Genomic DNA, 8414 nt, shown 5'->3' with positions numbered 1-8414 from the left:
TCTCTCTCTCTCTCTCTCTCTCTCTCTCTCTCTCTCTCTCTCTCTCCACATGCAGAGAAAACGCCATGTGCAAACTCAGACAGCCTAGGCAATTTAGTGATAACCTATACCAGATTTTTTTTTTTAAAAAAGGACTGTATATGTAGCTCAGCGGCAGAGCACTGACCTAGCATGCAGCAGACCCTGGGGTCAATAATCAGTACAGCCAGGGAAAGAAGAAGAAGGTGGTCAGCAGCAAACCAGTGTTCTTTTCGCACCTCCATCTAGTTACGGCGCCATCCATCATTATGAGTAGATAGATTTGGTTTTTGTGCCACCCAGTCTTCTATCATTAGTGAGAACACTGTCAGATAAATTCACAAAGTATTTATTAACGGGCAGAAAAACTAGATGGAAAACCAGAATGGAAGCAGATGACTAGAACAGTAGTATAAGGTAACTAGTTCCAACACACATCTGAGAAAACTGCACTCAAGAATAGCAGAATTGGGACCTGGGAGATAGCTCAGTGGCATAAGCGCCTGCCTGGAAATCACAAGGTGCTGAGTTCAATCCCTGGTATAAAACAAACAAACAAAAAAGAATAGTGGGATCAATATATGTCTAATATGCACACAGAGCTTCGTGCAGGGAAGACCATTTATACAGCACACCATTAAACACACTCAATAGACCTAAAAGCTTTCAGAGGTCTTGAACTCATATGTAATATTTTCCCTGGAACAAAAGACCACGAAATTAGAAGTCAATCATGAGTAAGTTGGGGAAGTTTACAAAACAAAGGGAAGTGAAGTAATGCATTCCTATACATCCGCATGATTTCTCAGCAGCCCATAAAATCCCATGAACCGGCAGAGTGACGTAAGCCACGTTTACTTTCTCATGGTCTTGGAGGCTGGAAGCCTGGGAAGTTGTCCCCAGGAATGTATTCTGCTAAACCCATCTCTGTGACTTGCAGGGGCCTTTAGACGTACTGTATCTTCTCAGAATCCTCTTCTGTGCATGCGTAACTCTGATATCTCCTAAAGTATACGTCCAAGTCCTCTGTTCAGAAGGATGTTCCAGAAATACGTGGATTATTGTAACAAGCTTGGTAACACAGACGTTTTATGGAAGATCGTCAAGAATAGTGATGGATATGACAAACTTTTTTATGAATATAAATGTCTCTAAGTAAATTCAAATGTCACCAAGAATGAGAAAACTCCCTGAAATTGATATTTCTTTTTTAAAAAGCTAATATGTGAATTTGTTGATCACTAGAAAGCTTTAGATTTTTTTTTGTCTAACTTAGCACTGTGAGTGCAGATCTCTGTGACTGTAAACAAGCCAATTTACCACACGGACCTCTGTTGTCTTTTCTGAGAAAAACAAGGGGTATAACTAGATCAGTAATTCCAATTCCTTTAAACATTAACTACATAGTTTTCTCTTAAATTATATATTTCAAATGATTTTATTGGTGATATATATATATATATATATATATATATATATATATAACCATTTTGAAAATTCCCTCCTCACACAGGGTGTGGTGGTGCATGCCTGTAATCCCAGCTCTTGGGAGTCTGTAAGCAGGTGCATCACTATGAGTACGATCTAGTAGTGAGACCCTGAACACCCTGTAGACCCGTCCCTAAAATGCGAAAAAAAAAGACAAAGAAATCAACAACAAAATTCTCTCTTCCATTGTTAACAAGACACATCTTCAATAGTCATAATATAAACACACTTTACACTTGAATATATATATATATATATATATATTCATTCCTTGGTCTATGGTTACCTTTTATAAAGCATTGAGTGAATGAGTGTGTCACGACCCTCAACAACAATATAAAACCAGTCATGGGTTATTGTGAAACTGTACAAACTGAAAAGAGTACTTAGGAAATAAACTTTAACATTGCAAGTTAAAGAAGTGGAAAATTGAGGTGATGTACTGATAAAAATACCATAATCAAATATAACAGGTCATTCAGGTGCACTTAAGCATTGCCAAAGTGCTCTCTTTTATCTTGGACACTGTGTTGTTTAGGGTTAGATACACAAAAAGAAACCATCCCACGTATTTCACATTGACCTGACAGTACAGAAACATGGTTATTCAGGTGTTTGAAGTCTAAAAGGAAAAATATAAATGCTGAGGCTACCTAGGCATGAAATTGTAGTAAACAACTATCACCATAGGGAACAAAAAACATTCAGAAAGACAAAAAAAAGAAAAAGAAAGAAAGAAAAGTGATGGAGAAGAAGTCTGAAATCTGCCATCCCAGAGATACTGATGGGACAGAGAGATGGAGGAAGATTTAAGGTCTGGAGAAGGTATTTGGACACGAAGGAATTAGTGGTCTGTATGTGAACAAGCAATCTGTTTGCTTCATCATACACTGAAAACATGGGGCACCTCACCCCGTGCTCCCTGCAGTTGCTCTCGTTGAAGCAGCAACATGAGAAGCCAGTGTGGGAACTGCCTTGTGCTCCTGGAATTCACCATGGAGAAAAGAAGGAAAAGGGAGGGAGCGGAGACCTAGCAACTCACAGAAGGAACTGTGTGTAAGCAACAAAGCATGAGGAAGGCCTGGGGGAGACTTAGGACTGTGGAGCTGGTCCCTAGTGTGGGTCTCGGCAGGGAGGCTGAGGGCTGAGAAGGGAGCACATGACAGCATCAGTCAGAGGAAAGCCTTGCAGCTCTGCCTCTATGTTAGTGCACGGGCTGAGGCAGCCCCTAACAGCAGGGATGCCAGTGAACAGCAGGTAACAACAGGACAGCAGGAGATTAGAGATACTGGGGCAGCAGAGACTGAGCTAACAAATACCTGGGACCATTCTAGTGGACAAGGACTGACTTTCACAACCATTATTATTTTAATGGAATATAAAGAAAGCTCTAGAAATAAAATAGCAACAAAAAGTGCATCATGCACAGTAGATATTCTATAACAAATAAACATATGCAGTGTACCTATATTCAAGTATAAATATATTTGCATAAATCTACACTTAAATATTTATTCATTCAACATATATAATGCCCAATCTTATACAGAGGATTATGTACCTATACATAGATATAGTCTGCATCAACACTTTATATATCTTTCTTTCTGTTGATATAAAGTCCATGCATACATTTGATAGAGATTAATATAGCATTCTGACCTCAAATGCACATTAATAAGCGCAAATCACATTCTGGAGTATGAAAAGGTGGATTACTTCACAGGAACAGGCCTTGTCCCAATCCTCTGCTAATGGAGACCACTATGAAGCAGCTCTGAGCAGGTTTAATACTAACCAACTGGCTTTTCATGTTTACCTGTGGGTTTGCCGGAGGCTTAGACCCTTGTCTGGAGATGGGCAGTGGACGCACAGTAAGGGAACCTCTGAGTCACTGGTCCCTGCTGAGGCCTGTGTTGGCCTCTGCAGCTGTGATGCCTCACAGGACAAGATAAGGCCACACCTGAGGACGTTTAGTTCCAACCCCAACTAACTAAAAGGAGACTGCAGCTGCAAGCCCCAAACTCCTACGATAAATGCCAACTTAGAGATAAGGTGGTTCTCCTGATTGACATAATTTACTACGTGGGAAAACATTTCCCAATATCCTGCTACTGCATTTTCTTCAGGATCTTGCTCCCTTGTTTGAAAACCAAATAAATACAGGCTGTCCAGAGAAGTTCTTGGTCAGAACCCAGAGAATCTCAAAAATTGTGAGAGGGTTTTTGAACATGGAGATGTAAAGTCATAAAACTTGACTCATGGATTTAAGCCTTCATTTTCTACTCATTTGGGAGACTGCGGGCCTCATCAACCCACAATAATCACATCAACCTACAATAATTAAAGGATATTATTAATCTGATACTCTGGTGCTGCTTACCCTCTTTCCATTCAACATCAGTCTTCTAATACAAAGGGCCTGGAGGTCTGCCTCTTGCTGGTGAAGAGATCTCATAGGAAGCCATGGTTGTCCTTGACAAGGACATTCCAACACTGGGCTTCACAGCCCATCGCATGAGGCCAGCCTTGGAAACTCTGGGCTGACTACTCCATTCTCCTATGACTGTCCCGGCAGGGGACTCTTGGAGGTTGAGGGAAGCCAACAGTGTTGGCCATAAAAAGTGCCCAGGCTCTGTAGGGAACCAAAGTGATGACCCCAGGAAGAAGAGGGGACTTGCAGAATCACATTCTCTTCCTGATCTCAAAACCCTGGGCACATAGCTGCTTTCCCAAGCTGTTGGGTCACATCAACCTGAAGGTCTTGTTCTGAGTTCTTTATTTCAGGGAGACCAAAGCTATGTTAGAAATAAAGTTGAGAGCATCTGGGGAGTATGAGGAAGCCCCCACTCAAGGAAATATTTCCCAAAATTTCCAATTCTCCCTCCCTTTTCAGCCTTGCACCTCCAAGAGGGATCTTCTACTAAGATACCTTGAAACATAGGGAACTTTTAGAGTCCAGACCTTGGTCCAAGGAGAATGGATTAAGGTCCGTATAGGATGGGGTTCCAGGCCCTAAAAGGAACCAAAATTAACAACCCCTAGGGAGTAAGAAGGGAATCACAAGAATCTCATTATATTCTTTCATTCAGCCCTGGGAGATCTCAAGCATTTTGCTGGATGTGATGTCTACTGACTTGTCCTTGTGGGGTCAGAGAGAGTTGAGGTCTCTTCTGACTTCCTTGCCTCAGGTGAAGGTCACAAAGAGGGATAGGCACAGTTAGGGCTCATATTGAATGAGCGCAGGTAGTGAGGAAGGTACTTCCCATGGAGAGGGTTCCCCAAAATCAGATATATTCATACTGTCAGACCTGTACTCCAAAGAAGAATTCTCAGGTAGGGACCCCTTTGGCCTTAGGGCACCCCAACTACAGAGTCTGAGACTTTCTCTGAGGTCTGGGCTTCAGGGGATACAAGTAGAGAGAGCCCAGGATCAGTGGTCAAGGCGACAGCTAAGGGCAGCTTGAGGAAGCACTATGCCAGAGAGAAATGGTCCCAGAACATTCTAGAAAAGCCGCTGCAGTCTGGCCTACATCTCACCTTGCAGAATTCTCAAGTCAGCACACACTTGCACTTTTCCAGCATCTGAAGAAAAGTCAGAGTCTTGCTCTGATGACTGACATTGGCGAGAAGAGCATAGAGGGGCTGGGTTGAGGCTATTCAAGTTTAGATGCTATGGGGGGCACTGAGGAGGCTGTACTGAGGAAGCTGGACAGAGAAGGAGAGACAGAGAAAAAGAGACAGACAGGACCAGAACAATCTAGAAAAGCCAGTTGTCAGTGTTGTGCCCTGAAGAATTCTCAGGTGAAATCCTTCTTTTCCTTGGGTAGCCAGGAGAGTCAGACCCTTGTTCTGAGGTCCTTGCTTTCAGTGGAAGCACATGTAGAACCAGGCTTAGTGATGTCAAGGTGAGGGTCTGTGGGGACCAAGCGAATGTTTCCCCAGGTAGAGAAACAACAGATGATCCAGATCTGCCGCTGCTATCAGAGCTGCACCACAGTGGGAAGACTTGGGAAGATGAGCTCCTCCTTTCATCAGAACAGGGCTCCTGGGAGTCATAGCCTTGTCCTCAGGTCTGGGTCCTGTGGCAAGAGGAGGAAGGACCTGGGCTCTGGTAGCTCATGGTGAGCGGTTGTCCTTGGGGCATGAGGACATCCCACCCTGATCGGACCCCAGAATAATCCAGATCTACCCAGCTGTCTGCTGTTCCCTAGGGCCTGATTCTCAGGTGAGTGCTCCCTTAGCCCAGGGGTCCCACCTGGGCTGTTAGAACCTTCTTCTGAGGTTCTGCTTTAGGTGGCAGAAGAGACACCCTGGGCTCAGGTGTCAGCTGCAGGCCTTATGGGAGCAGGCCCACAGCAGGTGGAGGGTCCCTAAGTAACAGTGCAGCTCTGCCTCTTCTCCCAGCCCTTCATCACACAGGGCAGAGGACACCCCTCCCCCAGGTCCTCCCTAGGGGACCCTGAGTGTGAGACTCTGGCTGTGAGGACCACACTGCAAGTGTAGGAATCAGAGAGAGGCTTGGCTCTTTTAGGGGTGATGGGGAGATGCTGTTGGTGAAGGAAGTCACTGCTCAAATAAAGAAGCCCCAAGTAACTCAGATATGGCTCTGTGGCTGGCCCTGTCCATTTGGCACAGAATTCTCAGGTGCCACTTTCACCTCAGGAGCTCCCGGAATCAAATCCTTATTTCAAGTACTGTTCATCAGCTTGGTCGAAATAAGAGGGCCCAGGCTCTGGTAGGTGGAGGGCCAAGGCTGAGGACAGACCAAGGACGCCTGCCCCCCACGGTGAGGGTGCTAATCTCATTCCACTTTTCTGCTATTGCAATCTCTGCACCCTGAGATGCTGGGTTACTAGGTTACTCCTCCCTCTCCTGCAGTCCTTTTCTGGTGATATTGCAGCAAAATTGAATCCAGGAAAAGCATGACATGTGAGGAAGTCAGGAAGCAGTGAACAGCTTTATCTTACCTCGGTAATCTTGGCTGGAATAACTTCCAATCAAAGCCAAGCAGTGAGTGCTTATTAGCCAATACTTTTTATGAAGCATAAGCAGGTTTTACAAACAAGACAGGATAGCCTGCAGTTCTTCTCATCAGCTAGCAGGGTAAGGTGACCATTTACAGGGCTACATTAATGACCATCAGTTGAAAGACTAAATTGTTGACCATTATGTGTGATATTATCAAACACTGGGCATATTTGGCTATGCTCTCAAGGTTAGAGAGGTGAAGGAAGAAGTTAGAGAGCCATGAAACACAGAGCTGGGCAGCTTCAAAGCAAAAAGAATTTGAAAAGGGACAATTTTTCCTACCACAGCTTTCCTGCTTAATTCCTGGGGCTGAGAGCTTGCTCTGAGGAGAGCAGAGTGAGGCAGGCATGGGACAGGGTGCAGGAAGGAGCCTGTGCCCACCTGGGGCTCAGGGCACTTGGGACCCAGTACCTGCGTGTGGCAGGGCACACTTAGATAAGCGGGGAAGGTGCTTTGGGGCTTCCAGTGACCACGTTCGGGAGAGAAATAAGACTATTTACAGAATAAAAGAAAGAATGTGTATAAAATTCTACAAATAATAAAATGCTTCTAGAACTGATAATTGGGTTTAGGTATGTCACTGGATAGAATATCATTTTACTTTCATTTGTATGATAACAATGAGCAACTAGGAAATGAAATTAAATGATAAGTTTAGAAAATATGCATGAAAAATGATAAATCTAACAAAATATGTAGAAGACTTCTATATTGAGGAACATAATATATGAAAAAGATAATTAAAAGACACATAAGGCCAGCCACATAGCTCAGTGAATTGAAGCACCTGCAGGTGCAGGGACCAGGGTTCGATCCCTGGGCCTTCCGTGCCGGCTCCGCCCCTGAGGCATGCTGAAGCAGCAATTGAGACTGGGCATGGTGGCATGCGCCTGTAATCCCAGTTCTTGGGAGGCGGTAAACAGGCGGATCACTATGAGTCTGATCTAGTAGTGAGAACCTGAACACCCTGTAGATTCTCCAGTAAAATACAAAAACAAAAAAAAAGAAAAGAAAAATAAATGGAGATATTGATCTTGTTCATGACCCAGATATTTTATTATAATTACAAAATCAATTCTCCCCAAACACCATGATAGATTGAATGTGACCCAAATAAAGATAGTGACTGTAACATGAATGGAAAAAGGCAAAGGAACTGGCATAGCCAAAGACCTTTAAACATAGAATGAAGCTTGAAGGACTTGCCCCACCTCATTTCAACCATCGTAAACTATGAAGAAACAAGACAGTAAAATAACTCTCAGAAGATTTCAGTGCAGCAGAATGTACTGCACGAATTGATGCACATATATCTGCATATAAAACAACTAGTTATAGTACAGATTCAAGTTAAAATTAAAAGAGAACAGGAAGAGGCCCTAGAACAACTAGTTAGGAAACAATTGGATATCCACATGCAAGCAATAAACCTACGTCTATTCTGTATTTGTACCTGTTAATATAGCTTTAGATATATACTTATTTTTTAGATTTCTCATCACAGGGAGAAAAATCCTGACAACCACATGAGAATGGAGGAGAGCTTTATTCTGGCTTAGGTCTCAGGCAAGAAGCAAATAGAGCAGGACAGGGTGTCACATGCTTGTCTCCCATCCAAGTACTAACCAGGCCCGACCCTGCTTAACTGCCGAGATCAGCCGAGATCGGGCGTATTCAGGGTGGTACAGCCATAAATCCACATGCTTGTAATCCCAGCACGTGGGAGGCTGAAGCAGGAGGATCAGCCTGCCAAGCCTCCATAGTGAGTTCAAGGACAGCCTGAAATGCATAGCAAGACCCCGTCTCAAGAACAAAATAACAAAGGAGAAAGGGGACATAGTCATTGTGGTGTTACTATGCTGCTGCAAGTGATCCAC

This window comes from Octodon degus, unplaced genomic scaffold (genome assembly GCF_000260255.1).
Source record: "Octodon degus isolate 3935 unplaced genomic scaffold, OctDeg1.0 scaffold00181, whole genome shotgun sequence".
Lineage (NCBI taxonomy): Eukaryota > Metazoa > Chordata > Mammalia > Rodentia > Octodontidae > Octodon > Octodon degus.
Note: the sequence above shows the minus strand (reverse complement) of the source record.